This window comes from Dendropsophus ebraccatus, chromosome 4 (assembly GCF_027789765.1).
Source record: "Dendropsophus ebraccatus isolate aDenEbr1 chromosome 4, aDenEbr1.pat, whole genome shotgun sequence".
NCBI lineage: Eukaryota > Metazoa > Chordata > Amphibia > Anura > Hylidae > Dendropsophus > Dendropsophus ebraccatus.
Window position 1 is genome coordinate 108,024,261 of NC_091457.1, and position 19,836 is coordinate 108,044,096.

The 19,836-nt window shown below is 42.8% G+C and overlaps 1 protein-coding gene across 2 annotated transcripts in view; it reads right to left on the bottom strand.

Moving 5' to 3' along the window:
* RAD18 (RAD18 E3 ubiquitin protein ligase) overlaps window positions 1-19,836 on the bottom strand; it is a 305,725-nt gene that overhangs the window by 27,855 nt on the left and 258,034 nt on the right. The window lies entirely within an intron of this gene.

The window sequence follows — 19,836 nt, forward strand, 5'->3', positions numbered from 1 at the left end:
GCAGGTGGAACAGATGTTCTTTTTGTATGAAGATGATAGACAGTTGTTGCAAGTCACACATCTCTTTGCAGGGACCGCTTTAGATTTTTCCTTTGATACCTTGTCCTTATCCTTATCCTAAAAGGTATAAGGATGTTAATACACTTTAGGCCAACACCCGGTGTAAAAATTATAAGGAGTAGGAGAGGGTGAGATATATATATATACACCGAATCCCCCAAGAGAGTAGTTCAGGTAACATCTGAGTACTCACCGCATGGGACACTTTGGGAGACTTATCCGGTGTAGCAGCGGCTGCTGAGGAAGAAGAGGACTCCATCCTGACTGATCAGACCTCATCAGAACGGACGACCCGCATCTTCTTATGCCGTCCCAGCGGTTTGAATTTCACGCTACCGGAGTCCAAGACTTCCGGGTGTGACGTCAGTACGTCCCCACGCAACGTGAGGACGTCACCGTGACCCGCCGCCCCACATCCGGCGTGACCGCGAGACCGGAAGAGCGTCAGACACGCCGGGTCGCGCCGGAAGAGGATCCCGAACTCACCGCCTGGGTAAGCCCGCACTACTTACCTGGCGGCGGGTCAATTTCGCACATCAGGATGGGCCAAAAAACTGGACCACCCCGCTACCCCAGATCCGAAGATCCACAGCTGCTCCCAGGAGGAAGGAGGGCGAACCTTGATCGACACAGCTGCGGGGTAAAGGCTTGTTTTTCTTTTCTTCATGGGGTCTCCCATCTTTACGACGGATTCCCCACCTCTCGTGCCTGCCCTGTTAGGGACAGGAAAAAGCACTGGTGATTGTGGGAAGGGGAGGGGCTTTTAACCTCTCGTGTTTGTGCTTTTTCCTATCCCTAGGGGGTAGAGTTAAGATGAGGAGAGAAAAATAACATTTTTACATGGGGCGACTGGAGGAGCAAGCGAGCGCTGTCAGTGCTCATTTGCTCCTGTATCTCTGTTGAGTGAGTCGGGGGGGGGGGGGGGGGGTCTCTTTTCAACGCCATTCCTGGCTTTGTCAGATAATCTTTCTGTGTCCCCCCCCCCTCCACCATTTTTGTGAGTACGGTCTGGTTCAATTACATTAATCTTATGAATTAAAAGACTGAAAAATATGAAAATTTTTTTTTGCAGTGTGAAGTTAAATGGTCATCAACATATTGAGAATCATCTGCTCCAGTACATTTTAGTTCTTGAAGGTAGAAAGAGATTTTTGCTGGGTCTCAGCCACTCTGCTGAGGTGAAACATGGCAGGGGGGCATGTTATAGAAATTTTAGAAATGTTATAGAAATAGTTGCAATTTCCTGCAATGTTTTATCTGTGCCTGGCCCTAATACCTGACAACATGCTATTGTGACCGAACAATGGACCTGCCTTTGCTGAACTCTGGCTGAGCACGGCCTGGGTGCAGTGAGCGAAAGTTTATTCTCGAGCAGACAATGAGTTGGCAAACAGTGTAGACTGCTCAGCAACAGACAAAGAGCAAACACAATGTTTAACCAAAGAATTAGACTGGAAGTCATAAAGCGGATCCGAACATTGACCGAGGCACAACCGGTGGGTCTCCTAGCAGCAGCAAAAAGACAAACTCCTCTCACTTTTTATTTTTAGCGTATAGATTTCCCAAGTTACCAGGAGGATATAAAAATCTGTGATAGCCTAAAAACTACTAAATATCAAATGTCAATCATCCTTAGGAACTGAGATATTGCTAGAAACTCACAGTTCACTGCACAGTGCCAAAGTTAGTAAAATACCCTGGTCCAATAGGAACATCTCAGACATACTGAGGATAGCGTAGCACCAACAAGGGTTCACTTACTGGAGTAGTACATAACAGTAATGATAAAATCAGTTCATGGCCTCTTTTTTAACTAATTTTATTGCTTTAAAGTGTATCTGTCATTATAAAAAAACTTTTCACATGTCATAGGGGCATGTCAAAAGTTTTCATCGATCCAGGTCTGAGTGTTCAGACCCGTGGCCGTCATGAGAATAAGCGGGAGAGGACTGTGCTGCAGCGTGGTCCGCTCCTCTGTGTCAGCTCCCCAGTCGGGCTCCATAGACTTGCGTTAGGAGCCAGGAGAGGACCCCACTTAGCATAGTCTGACATGTAAAAACTTTGTGATGACAAGTCAATGCATCTAACATTTTCATTAAAAATAAAAAATAAAAAAATATTATTCGGTGTTCTGATTTTTGTCTGCAGTCTAAAACTGCCATAGCATTTTCTTCCTTTGTAATCTGTAATCCATACAGTACATTATAAGGCAGGAAAGGCAGAGTAATATATAAATGGAAGATCAGATTACACACAGGGTCGATTGTAGTCTAACACAGGAGACAACTATCTCAAAAGGGAACCAATCAGCCCAATTGGGGCGATTTGGTTCCCCGCAGCACTGCTTAAAGCTCCTGTGCAGTTCACGATAAGTACCAGCTGCAGCAGCAGCTTTATACCCCAGAAAACGAAGTTTAAAGGATGACACCCGCCAAAATCTATTTTTTAATATGTTATTTTATAAGCAAGGTGAGGCTGCATTCACACGTTCCGTACAGAACACAGACGTGGAATGCCTGTAACGGACTTCTCCCCCCGCCCGGGCAGCATCTGTGAAAAGATGCAGGGAGCGGTGGAACTGTACAGCGCCACGTTGTAATGAATCAGCCGCGCGGCGCATATCTGTACAATTTCCCCACTCCCAGCATCATATCACAGATGCAGCCCCCCCAGCTTGCCCCCCGCCCTGACAGGAGCCCGTAGTGCTATGAAGTAGCCCTCCCAAACAACCCCAGCCGCCCAATCGCATAAGTACCATCAGCCCCGTACCATGCAGTTGGGTTAAAGCTCCTCAGTCGCTGCACCTGCTGCCTCACTCCCGCTGCAGTAATTGATCAGGTTCGGCGGGAGAGAAGCAGCTGGGACTGCAAAAGAGAAGCGTTCACCCCACTGCACAGGACGGGGCTGATCTCAATTACTGCAGCAGGTAGCTGAATTTTGTGCAGAAAGCACAAAATTGCCCTGTTATTTTTTTTACATGTATGGTCTACATATTCTGCGCCCCCTGCTAGACCCTGCAGGTATATATACCGGGTTCGAGGCGTCAATTTTTTTTATTTTTTTTTAAAGAGAAATTAAAGCCTGCCTGATCTGCTAAATTAAGGGAAATAGCACAATATGTGCATTTCCCATAATAAGTATATATTGGGAATTTGTCTAACTTTACTTATGACATAACCTAAAAAAAAATAGATTTTGGCAGTTGTCGTTTAAACACGCGGCAGGTAATCATCTGGGCATCTCCCCACCTGTGTCTAGTCACCACTCTCTCCCTGTCAGCACGCTCGCTGTGATAATCGACAGGGAGAGGCGTCAGTAACAGGCTTCTCTGCCTGTCACTCATCCCTGCCTAAGCATGCTGACAGGGAGGGAGTGGTCACTAGACACTGCCCAGATGACTACCTGCTGCGCTCCAGGGGATTAAACTTCATTTTCTGGGGTACAAAGCTGCAGCCGTTACCTGTCGCGAGCTGCACAGGAGCTTTATACAGTGCTGCAGGGAACCATATCAGCCCAATTGGGCTGATCGGTTCTCTTTAACACTTCATATTGGCATTGCCATTAAAAAAAACATCTTGATATCCAGCTGCTGTAAAGAGTCTAGTCATAACAGTAATCACCTCATTATCAATGTGGATTAGAAGAATACAGCTGCAGGTTCATAATGCATGCAAGGTTTATATGTAGTCTAGGTACAGGTACAGAAGAGTACAGCAGGAGTAGTAACAAAGCTAAAGAAAGAATAAGATTGTGACCTCTAGCATTAATTAGTAATTAACAGCAGTGGCCTATAGATTACCAACATTCAATTACAATCTGAGTGTTATGCTAAGTTTACAGGTAGCAGGTCTTCGAAATCCCCGACTCCCCTCTTCAGCGCATTGATTGGCTGAAGAGATGAGCTGGGAATTTCAAACAGCTCCTCTTCAGCCAATCAGTGCTGCAGTGCATTGATTGGCTGAAGAGGGGAGCCGGGGGGCGGCGATCGTAGCGGCGGTGGTGGTGGTGGGGGGGGCGCGACCATAGCAGCGGCGGCGGGGGGCTGATCAGAGCGGCTGCGGGGGTGGCGATCGGGGCGGCGGCGGTTGTGGCGATCGGGGCGGCGGCGGGGGTGGCGATCGGGGGGGCGATCAGGGCGGAGGTGGGGGTGGGGATCGGGGCAGCGGGGGTGGCGATCGGGCAGCAGGGGTGGCGATCAGAGCGGCGGCTGGGGTGGCGATCAGAGCGGCGGCTGGGGTGGCGATCGAGCAGTCGCAGGGGGCTGCGGATGAGCGGGGGGCCGGGCTGCGAGCGGGGGGCCGGGCGGCCGGACTATCATGCGACGACTGTTTACACGGAACGATTGGCGAATTTTTTGCGAACAACGATTTAAGAACATGTTAAAAGATCAAAATGAACGATTTATCGATTGTTTGCCGCGTTTACACGTATGATTATCGTTCGAATTCGATCGTTAACGCGAAGATTTACCCGATAATCGTTCAGTGTAAACCGATTCGCCAATCGTTCCGTGTAAACAGTCGTCGCGCGATAGTCCGGCCGTCCGACGCCAGGCCCCCTGCGCCGGCACGATCGCCACCCGCCGCTGCTCCGATCCGCGGCGGGGGTGGCGATCGGGGGCTGCGGTCGAGCGGGGGGGCGGGCTGCAGTCGGGCCGGGCTGCGGGCTTGCCATCACAAAATGATTTTTCCGTATGATATATCGTACCGTCTAAACGCTGATCGTTATAAAGAAAAATCGTTACATTGAAATCGTTAATCGTACGATTGGGCCAATTATCGCTCCGTGTAAACTTAGCATTAGGGTCTATTTACACAGAAAGATTATCTGACAGTTTATCTGCCAAAGATTTCAAGCCAAAGCCAGGAATGGATTTGAGAAGAGGAAAAATCTTAGGCTTTCCTTTATGACCTGATCTCTGTTCATAGCCTGTTTCTGGCTGTGGCTTCAAATCTTTGGCAGATAATCTGTCAGACAATCTGTGTAAATGGACACTTAAGGACTATGGATATTTACTACAGACTTGTGGATTTTGCTAGTCTAGGACAGTTTCATTGCAGCATGCGAATACTTCGGGGACGTTCACACATCTGTAATATACGGTCTGCATGGACTGTACACAGCAGACAAGAACTCTGAACTCCTGGCATCATCATTCATAAAGATGCCAGGAGCTCTGAAACGGTTTAAATCTTTACGCTACTGTACTAACATGCTGTGTCAGAACAGTAGCAAAAAGATTTAAACAGATTCAGTGATTTAAATATACATATCCTGGTAGTGTAACTGTTTCAGATGCAGATAGTTATTAAGCATATCCTAAGGAAGTTTAAAAAGCTACTTTCAATAATAATGTGTCATTTTATGTGGCGCCTACAGGCCCATGCTTGCAGTCACTTATACTTTACAAACAACCTGTTCTTAATCAAATCAAAGCCAAGTGCTTACAATAAGCTTATATCTGATTTCCCAATACATCACGTATACCTAACATGAAACTGATAAGCTAGCAACATATAAACTTGCATAAAAACTTCATTTTTTACAAACATACGCAAAATCTTTTCTACAGGTTAAGCCCCTTGCTATCTGGCATCCAAATGTACATTCCAGGAAGCCTTCTTTATTCAAATGATGTCCTCCCACTCCTTCTTCGCTTTGAAATATGTTCTATGCCATAAAAGTAAGAATACATTACGACTTTTCAATTTCAGAATTTTTTTTAGTATAAGAGCCCTTATTGTATCTATTGACATTGCATTTATAGAATCCCTTTTGAGGCAACCACAATGTCTCGCCTTTTCATGCAATACATAAAATACCTTCTCTGATCACTTATTTTAATGCTATATCTTTACCTATAATAGGTATTTCAGTTGAATGCTCTTAATTTGATTAAACTTGCTGCAATAGCCAGTAAAGAGAACAAAAAAAATTGGATCTGTCCCCTCCTTCGTATTAAAAAGAGGGCATTAGATGCGCACTTCTACATCTAGCTCTTATAGTCTATTATGGGTTATGTTTATTCCTGTGTGAATCAAAATCCCCATTAAATATTCCCTGAACAGAAGTTACTTGATAATCATCTGTATGTCCATTTAAAGGGAGATAACTACATTAGGCTGGAGACAAAAGTCTCCAGAAAAAAAACCTTTCTCTCTGTATGCCTTCCAGTTTACAAAGTCACACTAATGAGAAGGAAAGGTGACTATCTGATGTTGGACTGGCCAACTCCAGAGCCCACGTCGTGTTTCCGAATGGATAGACTTATCTAGAAGTACAAAGTAAATGGAGATAGATCAAAGCAGTCCCTGTGAAAATCCATGATTTCAATAACCCACCTATGTATTTATGATGAGGAAGAGCCTCTCTTGCCAGGATTTTCAGCCTTGGGAAAGAGCAAAACTGAATATTGGCTTAAATATGGATCTTTCATGTCTGGTGTACCTAGGCTGGTTAAATTCTAGTCGTGATTAATCTTCTTAGTCGTGCTGTTTCATTAGAAGACTCCTAAAGGCAGTCATACATTGTCAATAAATGTCAGCCAAACCGTTGAGTAGATAGTTAGTGCTAAAGGCTATTTTAGGCATGTGTGTTCAGATGGAAGACGCACCGAGACAGCTTTGGTTTTTGCAGAAATAGGCTAAAAAATCCAGCACAACTCCACTATCATCATGTGTTGGTGGAGAGTCAGGAGGTCCCCATGCACCCTTATAATGTCCTACTTTAGTATACAGTATATGGGTACCTTAAAGGGGTACCCATAGGAGGAAACAAACAAAAAAAAGGTTTTTAAATCAACTGGTGTAAAAGTTATACAAACTAAAATACAGTATCAGCTCCTGTATGTCCTGCATTCTCATGATGGGGTACTGCATGCAGATTGATGGACGAAAAGGCCGCGACATCTGATGACTTTCCGAATGCACCGTATGATTTGCTGTGAAATGCTGCTGGCCTTAATTGATAGAACTCGGCCTGTTCATGTATCGGGAAAGATCTATAAATCAATTGGAGCAGCATGAAACTGGTGAGAGGTTCTTACTAAGCTCATCAAAACACAGGGAAAGAAGGTGACAGAACACAAGATTGTAGTTCTGTCCCAACTCCAGCTCTCTCAGCAGGAGGTTTCAACAATCAAATTAAAGAGAGCTGTTATTTTTTATTGTGTTACTTTTCATTTCCAGAACAGTTTTGCCTTTACGTATGCGATTTGTATTAAATAATTGTTAAACAACCCTTTTATCAAACTGGTGTAAAGTAGAATGGTCTTAGTTGCCCCTAGCAACCAGATTCCACCTTTCATTTTTCAAAGAATCTGTGAGGAATGAAAGTGATCTGATTGGTTGCTAGGGGCAACTGAAACAATTCTACTTTACACCATTTTGATAAATCTCCCCCTCTATGAATATTGACCCTTAAAAGGGGTATTCCGGTATCAGAATATTGTATTTAAATAAAACTATCAAGATCTATCAAGATATATAACTCACTAATATAGTCTTATCGCCAATAGTTTTGGCTTCAGCGTGCATTTGCACAATCCACCCGTCAAGAAGTTGAAAATAGAAGAACTACAAAATGTGTTTAGTCTACTGCTCTTCTCTCTTTTTGTAGATAGCGCATCATCCCCTGATGTCTAAAGAGGCTTGTCTGGGTCTTGACTGAGCTCTATCCCTGCCCCCTAAATGGTGTCACCATCTCTGATCAGGCCCATTAAGTCTACATCACCACCTGCATGCAGCGACGCTAATGATACGTAATTATTGGGACCAAAGTTTAAGCAGCCCTGTGGTTCCAGACACAGTCATTGGTGGAAGAAGGGGAGGTGTATTACCCCTGACTGCTGCCAATCAATATGATAATGAAATATATATATATATATTTATCAGAACAAAGTGATATTAACAAGCCATATTTCCTGCATTGTTCTGAAAGAACTGTTTCTTTGGTGCAAACTCTTTAGTACTTCTCGGTTGGTATTGATGACAAGGTGTGAGACAGGTGACAGCTGCTGGCATCTAATATTGTATTCTCCACCTGGGGATGATTGAATATAGAGGGCTTTTTATGGATAAGAGAAAAAATAAATAAAAGTTTCCATGAATCCGAACGGGAGTAATATGAGGAGGGGCAGTCATTACAACAAAATCTTTATATAACATTTACATCATCTGAAACAGACATCAGATGGTAGCTGTTCTGACTTGAACAAATGATCCACGTCTTACATGCAATAAATCTGACAAAATCTCCTCACGTCTACAAAGAGATGAAAAAAAAAGTGGAGGTGATAAGAGATGGAGAAGACGAGATATCCAACACAGAAAAAATTATTTATAGGAGAGGAAAAAGAATCAATGATCCTCTCCTACTCAGTTATGTGGTAAAACAAATGGTATTATTATTATTATTATGAGGGCAGAAACTACACTCCTAGATACACCTAGTTGCTTTAGACAAGTTTCAGTCCCTTGTGGAAAAATACTTTGAAGTAATTTATAATACTACTATCATTGGCTTCAAGTTTTAAGGCTAAAAGAAATGTATTAAAATATGACAGATATAAAAAATGAAAACATTATAATGGTGTGGTGGTTGTACTAAATGATTAGTTATATGCTTAAAAAATGTACCCTATTCTAGCCGATGAAAATATATAGCACAATGATAGGAGAGATGGTACTTTGTAGGTTAGCATGTCAATGATTTCTTTACTAAGTACAAATAAAGATGTATGCCATTTCCCCCCCATCCTGGGTTGATATAAATGTATAATCTTTAGTCAGACGCATTCCTGAAGGACAGGGCAGAAGTGCTTGATGCAATGCACAGTTTCCCATGAATTTTCTTGCTGAGCAGCCTTAACATGAATATAGCAGTTATTTGAGATTCTGAGGGATTAATAATTTTGGCAAGTGAATACTAACTAAAATGCACACTTTTTTTAGTTTATCATATTAATTTTCAGGTATTAAGAACCCAAATGAGGTCTAAGTTCTCCCCGTCCCATATAAATGTATTTTCTGCATATGGTAGTGGTGCAAAACTGCAATTCCCAACTGTAGTTTCAATAAGTGCACTCAACACTTGGTCAGGATTTCTTTTGCATGAATGATGTATTAATGTGGTGTGGCATAGAGGCGATCAGCCTGTGGCACTGCAGAGGTGTTATGGAAGCCCAGGATGCTGTGATAGCGGCCTTAAACTGGTCTGCATTGTTGGGTCTGGTGTCTCTCATGTTCCTTATGTTAAGAAAGTTTTCTGGCCAATCAAGCACAGTGATACTGTGGTTAGTAAACCAGTTATTGTCACTCTTGGCATTCAGGACAGGTGCCGAGCCCCTCTGGGAAATAAAATCTCCAAAAAGCTTGTTTGCAGAGGGAAGCATGAAGTGCCCTAATGTTTCCTAGTAGACAGCTATGCGGACTTTGCTCATGCCAAAACACAGTGGACCTTCCCCAGCAGATGACATGGCTCCTCAAACCATCACTAATTGAGGAAACGTCACACTAGACCTCAAGTAGCTTGGATTGTAAGCACTCCACTCTTCCTTCAGACTCTGGGGCCTTGATTTAAAAAAGAAATTTTACTTTGATCTGAAAACAACATCTTTGACCACCTTGCAACAGTCCAGTTCTTTTTTTCCTTGGCCCAGGTAAGACGATTTTGGCGTTGTCTATTGGTCAGGAGTGACTTGACACATGGAATGTGACACTTGTAGCCCATGTCCTGCAGATGTCTGTATGTGGTGGCTCTTGGAGCACTGACTCCAGCAGCAGTCTACTCCTTGCGAATCTCCCCCAAATTTTTGAATAACCTTTTCTTAACAATCCTATCAAGGCTGCGGCCGTCACGGTTGCTTTTGAAGCTTTTTCTACAAAGCCTTTTTATTCCACTTATCTTTCCATTAATATACGTTCATGCAGCACTCTGTGAACAGCCAGCTTCTTTAGTAATGATCTTTTGGGGCTTACCCTCCTTGTGGAGTGTATCAGTGACTGCCCTCTGGACATTTGTCAAGTTAGAAGCAGCCTTCTCCATGATAGTGTCCCCAACCGAACCAGACTAATGGTGTGTTACACAGATTATCTGACAAGATTTTTTTAAGCCAAAGCCAGGAATAGATTTTAAAGAGGAAAAATCTCAATCTTTTCTTTATAACCTTTTCTCTATTTATAGTCTGTTCCTGGCTTTGGCTTTAAAAAATCTGTTAGATAAATCTGTCTGTAAATACAATTAGGGACCCTTTTAAACGCTAAGGATGCATTTGCAGGTGTTTTGGGTTAATTTTTCTAATTTTCTGAGATTTTAGGTTTAATCATCCACATTATCAGAAATAACTGAATTTGAAGTCTGTAAGGCAGCACTCACACCGTGATTTGTGCCCTGAGGAACAAATATTATGGGAAACCCTCAAAATGACCTGCTGATGTATCCCAGCTAGGACAGGCATGGACTGCATTGATTTCAATAACACGAGGAAAGTCAACTAGTCTCTGTATCCAATTTTTATCCTAGACTAAAAGGTGCCGAAATCAACTCTTCTCGGCCTAAGCCAAAAGCCAAATAAGCTTGGAAAAGGATAGAGGGGTCAGCCACAGTGATATAGAGGTTAGACATAGGCCCAGATTTATTAGCTCTCTGTCAGCATCCATGCTCCTGAATTATCGCTCACTCACTGATTGGCTGAGTGGGTATTTCTGAATGGAGCTGAGACATCACATGAGCGGGAGCCCAGTGGGAGACCATAAGCAATGACACTGCACTGTGGGGGCACGGGGACTAAATAGGACTTTTTTTTATTATAATCCTACCACCCCCTGCCTCCCCTGGATTTTTCACTGTTGCCCAGAATACCTTTTTAATTCCTGCCTCTCTCTTAAACACACACACACAGCCTACTGCAGCCATAGCACATGCATTCACGCGGCCTACTGCAGAAAAAAAACACAATCTTCTCCCAGAGAGAAAACACCCCATTGAGGACAGAGGTTACTGCTACACTACTTAGGGCTTTTCCTCCTCCTCTACATTACACAGGATATCTGTATATTACACTGCTGCTGCTGTATATTACACTGCTGCAAAATGAACTCTTCCAACTTAGAAACAAACTGCCAAATAGTGACCGACAACTTCTCCCCGACCACCCTTATCCAATAGGGTCAGAACTTTATTACGAATATATATGGAGGAAACTAAATGTATGTGAGAAAATGTTTTTCTGGTTTTACTCAATAAGTTCCCTAGGTTGAACATAAAATAAAATTATAAATTAAAATATAAATTTTATACATTAATAAAATTTATATAAAAATTCAATAATATTTTTAAAAAAAAATTTTGTTGTTGGAGTCAGTAAATTTTTCACGACTCCACCTTCACCCAAAACTAGCTCCAACTGCACAGGCCTGGTTCTAAGAACTAGGTAATGTGTGTCACAGAAAGTATGATATGCTGCATAATGTTGGCTGAGCAGGTAACCTGCATTAGGCTGGGTTCACACTGCACTTTTCTGTCCCTTTCACAGTTTCCATTTCAGTACATTTTATTTAAAGCGACTCTGTACCCACAATCTGACCCCCCCAAACCACTTGTACCTTTGGATTGCTGCTTTTAATCCAAGATCTGTCCTGGGGTCTGTTCGGCAGGTGATGCAGCTATTGTTCTAAAAAACAACTTTAAACTTGCAGCCCCGTGCCCAACGGACAGGGCTTAGAATGTCTATGCATTAGGCTGGCACAACCTCTCTGTCCCTCCTTCCCACCCTCCTCATAATTAGGAATGCTCCAGGCAGATTGTCTCCATGGGCTAGAACATGGGCTGGACCGTTAAGACACCTGTGCAATGTTCAGACAGGAGAAAATGTTCCAGTAGCATTCCTAATGATGAAGAGGGTGGGGAGAAGGGACGGAGGGGTGGTGCAAAGTTAGGGCACAGATACTCCCGTTGGGCACAAGGCTGCAACTTTAAAAGTTGTTTTTTTAGGACAATAACTGCATCACCTGCCGAACGGACCCCAGGACAGATCTTGGATTAAAAGCAGCTACCCAAAGGTACAAGTGGTTTGGGGGGGGGGGGAAGGGGGGGGAATAGGGGGGTCAGATTGTGGGTACAGACTTGCTTTAAATGTTTATTTTGGTGTCCAATTGTTTTCAATAGGAAAAGGAGCCATAGTTAACACCTGGGCACATTTTTAGGCATATTTTTCAAACACAAAGAATAGTATACAACAAGGCAAAGTATGTATGTGAACCCAGCCATAATGTCATAGAACATCTAAAGCCAAAAAGGGACACTGGAAGAAGCCTCATGGGTGTTTTGGTTACAGATTGCCTAAGGGCCTAATCTGGAAGAATGTATTACAGATTATGTTGTCAAACACGTCTGTTGTTGCTTTACCAGTTTCATGTCAGGTACTGTTGATTTTTTGGGAATTCGCTGATAAGATATTGGTTTTGTATGCATGCTAGGTTAGCGTGGTAACAGCAACATGACAGCATAACTCACTGCTCAATAAGATAGACTTAGCATCCACATATGTGTGCAAGAGGGAGATGTGATAGTGGAAGATGCCTAAATTGTGAAGGCAACTAAGGAACGGATATGGTTTATTAGTGGTCACATTTTCACACCTAACAATGCTCATACATTACTATACAGTGCACTAAGACGTGGCACACGCTATCACATAACACTTACACCACACACAAGTAGTATCGGACTGCTGTATCAGGCTATTGGCTTTGTAGAGTAACATTAGTTATAATTAATTACTGTGTTTACTGTGTAACTGCCAAATAATTACACCCACATTTTACCCCCCAATTCAAACAGAGGTGGGTACAGACCTCTCCTTAGGATGTTGCTTCTGTTCAAACATTATGGGCCTGTCTTCCTTGGTCCTATGGACTGCAACACAGTCTGTGCCAGGCTGTATCTCTCAGTTCTATGGAGTTATATGAGTTATGGACTAAGTGCTGGACTGTCTCTTTTATTGTACTTTAGCTTATCACACCAATGACCTACTGACCTGCTAGCTAAGTTGATGCAGCAGCAGAACTTGTAAAGCAAGTCAGTAAGAGCTATAAAAGACTGCACAGTCTAATAGAGATGGTAGCAGCGGACAGATATAAATGTTCACGCCTGCAGAAAAATGATCCGTGTTTCTTATCTCCTGTGAAATTCAATAATATCCTGGATTTCTGTGCTTATTGTTCTAGTATTATGTTCCTACAACACGACCTGAGGAGATTTATTTTATGAATTAGTTTTTCTATGTCTTGAAAATATAGAAATAAAATCCCAAACTTCACTAAAACGCCTGGGAGCAACATTCTCCATTTAAAACCTGTTTATAAAGATATATAGAAGCCCAACTGGGTCAAATAGTGTATCCGCCATTGCAAACAACTCTTGTAATAGAAACCTATTTTCTACAATTTCTACAATTATTCTTCTACTGCTTGTATATAAAGGTCAGTCAGTACGCCAGTACTACATCAATCTAAGCTCTATGGCAGAGTGGCCACTAAGAGACACATGAAATCCAACCTTGTCTGCAAAAAAAAAAAAAAAAAAAAAGAAGAACCTAACAGACTTTAAAGGGGTTTTCCAGCTATTATTTTTCCTACAAATCAACTATTGTCAGAAACTTATATAGATTTGTAAATTACTTCTATAAAAAAAAATTCAAGTCTTCCCACATTTATCAGCTGCTGTATGTCATGCATGAACGGTTTTATTTTCAGTGTGACACAGTGCTCTCTGCTGACATCTCTGGCAGGCACAGGAACTGTCCTCAGCAGGAGATGTTTTCTATGAGGATTCGCATAGAAAGCCTCTGATGCTCTGGACAGTTCCTGTCTCGGCCAGAGATGTCAGAGAGCACTGTGTCACATTGAAAATAAAACAACAGTTCATGCATGACATTTAGCAGCTAATAAGTATGGGAAGACTTGAGATTTTCTTATAGAAGTAAATTACAAATCTATATAACTTTCTGACAATTGTTGATTTAAAAAAAAAAAAAAAAAAGAAAAAAAAAAAAGATTTTCGCTGGATAACCCCTTTAAGATTGTAAGAAACAATATCCTCGTCATCAGCTGCTCAGCCGCGATTGGCTGAGCATAACTGTGCTCAGCCAATCACAGCTGAGCAGCTGATGACGTGGCAGAGGGGGGCCGGCATGAGGGACGGATTGAACGGTTCGGCCGGCCTCCCGAAGATGACATTGTCCTAAGATGGCGGACGGGGGTCGACACGAATCAGGTGAGTATAGTGCATCACGCTTCCGGGTCTAGCGTGGGGGGGGGGGGGACACAGGGAAGGGGGCCATTCACTAACATAACATACGTTACAAAGTTGTATAACTTTGTAATGTGTGTTATTTAGTGAATAATTTTGAAACTTCGCACTACCCCTTTAAGTTCTTGCTTATAGCTGTATCTGGGAAAGCAGAGTGACAACCAATACGGTTCTCATTACAAGGATTTTTACTGAGCCCTAAATGGCTTGCCTGCACTCCATTGTTGATAGACAATATCTTGTGTGTTATTTTTTCTCAGCTTTTCTCCTTTTTTTGATCTGTGACATAGGACTAATGAGACAAACGATCAGGGGCATGTTCCAGCATCTTATGTGCTTATGGCGGAGAATAACACATCCTCCAGCACGTCTGACAAGCTTGCCTGCAAAATACTCAAGACTTTATACATATATAGACAGCTGCGAGATGTGCAATTGGCATCGATATAAAATATGACACAAGCTGGAACATACCGTTCTCCTCATGTTTTTATGAATGTTACTCAAAGCCTCTGAGATAAAGTAAGGATCGTATTAATGGGAATAAAAAGGACATCATCTGTCAAAAGTGTAAAAATTGTTTTGGTGCCTATAGAGGCTCTGCCCTTGCACATTGTAGGTTATTTCTGCTGTCTATTGTTCGTGTTACAGTCTGGTTTCTGCACTGTAGGAACATGTGGTCATTATTTCCTGAATACAGATTTCCCTTCCCACTCCTCAAACAAGTCAGGCTCCTCCCCTTCGTATAAGTATCACTTTACATACTCACATCTGGAAGTAATGAATCATGGGAGGCAAATAAAGAAGGTAATCCATTCCTACACATTTTTTTTCATTAATTTCCCCATGTATCAATAGTAAAAAAAAGCAGTTTACTGCAGGGTCTCTTCCATATATACAGGGGTCAGGTTTATTCATTTGCTGAGGACACAATATTTGTGCATATAGCTTTCAAAGTAAGGGTACAAACCCACTTGACGTATTTGCTGCGTGAATCAGTCTTAAAAATAAGCAGGCAAAACGCAGGTTGGCTTTATACGATTGTTCTGAGTTAAAATACGCAATTGCGTATTTTTGAAGCGTGAAGCTTGTTGTTAGCAAAGCATCAGTTGTTAACAACCTGTGCGAAAAATGCATGTAGCTTCACACTTCAAAAATACGCAATTGCGTATTTTAACGCAGAACAATTGTATAAAGCCAACCTGCGTTTTGCCTGCTTATTTTTAAGACTGATTCACGCAGCAAATACGTCAAGTGGGTTTGTACCCTAAAAGTAATACAATGAAGATGTACAGGATATTAAGGCCCTGAAGGCATAATCATAAAAAACAGTACTTGTATTAAAAAGATATGTGATGGCCATCTTGAATGGTTAAATGGGAGACACTGGAAAACTTTACACAGAACACATAAGAACTGCACAATTTGAACTCACTTAAAGGGCAATGCAGACAAATTTAGCAATTTAGTTCAGCAATTTGTCAGATTGGATCCCAATAAAGCAAAGTAACCAATAATTTTCCTTTTTGTGACATTAATTCTTGGTCCTAATTACAGCCATTAGCTGCCCATCTGACCGTCACAGGGTTATCAGTGGGGTCAATTATTCTTTTAGGTCTCAAGCTGGGATGCTCCAACATGCCAGCAGCAATTCTAGACGTACTGTGTATGATGGCATTAAAACTTTTTTTTTTTTTGTTTGTTTGTTACTACTGATTTCAGGACATATTGTAGAGCAGACTTCTCAGTGGCAGGATCGGAAAGTGATCCCCCCCCCACACACACAGTAACTGACAGCTTCCCCTGTATGGGTGTATCTACAGCAAGAGCTGTCTATCAATATGAGTTAAAGACTCCCCGTTACTGCCATAACAGCCAAAGTACAAGGATTTAAAGAAGTTCCACACTAATGTTAAAGAGTATGTGAAGTACCATTGGCTTTAGTACTCAATGTACTAATGATGGCCTAGACTGCTGAGTGAACAATCACCATCATTCAGTTCTCAACAGGGATAGCCTCAGGTTTATATCCAATAAAGAGTAGTGGCGAATGCCCACTTCACAGTCTGTGGACATAGCTGCAGTCTATGAACTGCCACAGGTTGACTACAAATCCCAAAACGCTTCTGTACTGCACAAGGTAAATAAGGCACAAGGCAATACCTAGAAACCAGAAATAGCATTCTGCCATTTATTAGTCATAGTTGGTTTCGAAAAGGCCAAAGATCCTCTTTAATGTATGTTACAAAGTGTCACTGATAAAAAATTTCTGCCTGCAACCACCACTAGGGGTAGCTCATTGCAATTTGGCTTAAAGGGGTTATCTAGTGCTACAAAAACATGGCCACTTTCTTTCAGAGACAACAAGACTCTTGTCTCCAGTTCAGGTGCGGTTTGCAATTAATTTCCAGCTTCACTTCAATGGAACTGAGCAGCAGAACCCTGCCCAAGCTGGAGACAAGAGCGGGGATGTGTCTGGAAAAAAGTGGCCATGTTTTTGTAGCGCTGGATAACCCCTTTAAGAATAGTTCTGACTACAGTAGTTTTCAAGTCAGTTACCTCAGCATAGCCATTTGTGGTATATTGCCCCGTTAACAATGAGCAAAAACGGCAGAATTCCGCAGCGGAGCTCTCTGTCGCGGGATCCTGCTGTGCTCAGTGTCCTGCAGTGAGTGAATGAGAGGGCACACGTGCGTCCGCTTCCTCTCCGCTCAAAGAAGTGACATGTCAATTCTTTGAGCGGAGAGTGGCGGGAGGGGACACATGCGTGCCCTCTCATTTACTCATTGCAGGACACTGAGCACGGCGGGATCCCGGGACAGAGAGCTCCGCTGCGGAATTCTGCGGTTTTTGCTCAGTGTGAACAGGGCTTATCACAGCAAGCCCCATGGACATAGATACAATAGTCCGAAGCAGACCTTAATCATATAAAAGGGAGAGGTTTTCCAGGCATGCTCTATGACCTGTACAGAGGTAATTCCACAGGTGCAAGAGGCTAAGCTTTCAGCTTGCTCTATAGTGAATAGTATCTTATCTATACACTGATGTCACCTTTCTCTGCACTCCAGTCTGTGATGATAATGGGGACACTGCTGGAAAGGGATCTGTACACAACAGGGAGTGTCTGGTTATTAGGATTAGTGGTAGGGCAGGGAAGGTATACCCGAAAATACCGATACCGTCCCTGGCGTCAGTTAACCGACGTCAACTTTGCAAGGACGGTATCTGCGGTATTTTCATTCCTTTACCCGCCCTAGGTCACTGACCGCTTAGAATTCCCTCCTGGCCGCTCACACACGGAGCTCCTCAGGCTCCCAGCATCTTCTATGGGACAGCATATGGGTTCACGGCCGCGCTCTCTTGTTTCCATCCTGTCACAAGGGGGCAGCTTTGTCCCTCCTCCCCCATCTTCAGGATCTCGCAGCTCTACCCGGCCGGAACCCTGCTGCCTGTGGAGTCAAAGCACGGCTAGCGGGATGACGTCACAAAGCGTGGCCCGCAAGCAGCCTCCGGACACTGCACTGTGTCCAAGATCCCCGACTCCTCAGCGTGATGCGGTGACCGGCGTCAAACTGATCACTGACATCAACAGGTGCTGTGCTGAGGCTGGGGATGGGGCTGCGTGCAGTTATCCAGATTTAAAGGAAGAGGCCCCTGAGTGCTGGGGATAGGGGGATGTGGAGCTATCACATGGCATACCGGGGATAGCACTAAAATCTAGCAGGATCTGGAGCTTTATTTACATGGGATCTGAACAGAAGCCCTTGTGATCTGGTCACCTTATTGTACTCTTGTGATCAGCTGACTCACTAAGGGCCCTATTCCACCGGACGATTATCGTTTGCATAATCGTTAACGATTAACTATCTCAAACAACCGCTATTGCGAAAGACCTGAAAACGTTCACTCATTTCCATGGAACGATAATCGTTACTAATGATCGTAATTGCGATCGTTTTTCTTCGCTATTTATTCGCTATTGCGTTCGTATCTATTGCAAACGACTGAATGACGTCTTATTCAATGCGAACGATTTGCGAACGAGCAACGATAAAAATAGGTCCAGGTCTTCTAAAGCGATCAACGATTTCTCGTTCGGTTGTTAATAGTTAACTGCATTTCAAACGAACGATTATCGTTTAGATTCGAACGATTTAACGTTAATCTGAACGATAATCGTCCGGTGGAATAGGGCCCTAAGGCTCTGTTCACACCTGTCCAGGTTTTCATTGAGCGCAGTGGAGGATCCAGCCACACATGGAACCAGCTGCACCTGGTAAACCCCAATGACATAAATGGGGGCTGTTGGGTTGCACATTTTATTTCTGTGTGAATGGAATGTGATACCAATGTGAACATAGCCTCAGTGTGTGTGTCAATGGGAATGTCTGTCTTATAGCAGTACCTGATAATAAAGAATTGTAATGCATTGCATACACTACAATATGGCGCAGCGTGTAAGATACACCAACCTGTCACTTTCCAGTATAAAAACAGATGACACATCTGAGGGGAAATATTTTCCTTAGTCATATCCTGCACCTACAGGGGTTGTCACCCAGCTTTCCTAGTCTGCACTGCACCTACAGCTGTAGTGTGTACATGGCTTTAAACCTGTAAATGCACGTTCTGTTGTGTGTACTTAGTATGTACACACTACATGACGTGTATATACAGGTATACAGTCATGTACACACTGCAGGACGTTTACATGTAGGTATACAGCTATGTACACTCTGCAGGAAGAGTACATATAGGTATACAGCCACTACAGGACGTGTACATATAGGTATACATCTATGTTCACAATACAGGACATGCATATAGAAGTATACAGTTATGTACTACATAGCTATATACACGTCCTGTAGTGTGTACATAGCTGTGTACCTGTATATACACATCCTGTAGTGTGTACATAGCTGTATTTTATATACACGTCCAGGTCTCTGCCAAGACCCCCTAATAATGACTGTAAACTAAATGGCCCAGCCTTGTGTTGCTGCTCAGTGAGTTTTTTTCCTTTTTTACTTTATTAAAACAAAATATCGCCAGTTTGACACAGCCAAGTGGGTGTGGCTTGCAAAAAGGGCGAGTCGTAATTATCGTTCAATTATCGTTACCGCGGCTTCATGTACGATTAACCGTGATATTGATTTAGGCCAATATCGCCCAGCCCTACTTAGTGGCCAGAATGAAAACGGCAAGATTTAAGACAGTTAAGTGGAAAGTAAGCAGCGCATTTATGGAGAGGTTTTAGAATGTTTCACTATATAATGATTCATTTAAATAAAACTGGACATCCTCCAAATCCCCACCTGACCCTACATGTAGACCAGCTGTTTGGTCATTAGGTTTCACACCCCCTCAGTACCCATTTCTGCCATGTACAATATTGACAGGCAACAGTGCAGACAGTGAAAATATTTTTATTTTTTTAAGTTCCTCCAATCAACTAAAGAATAA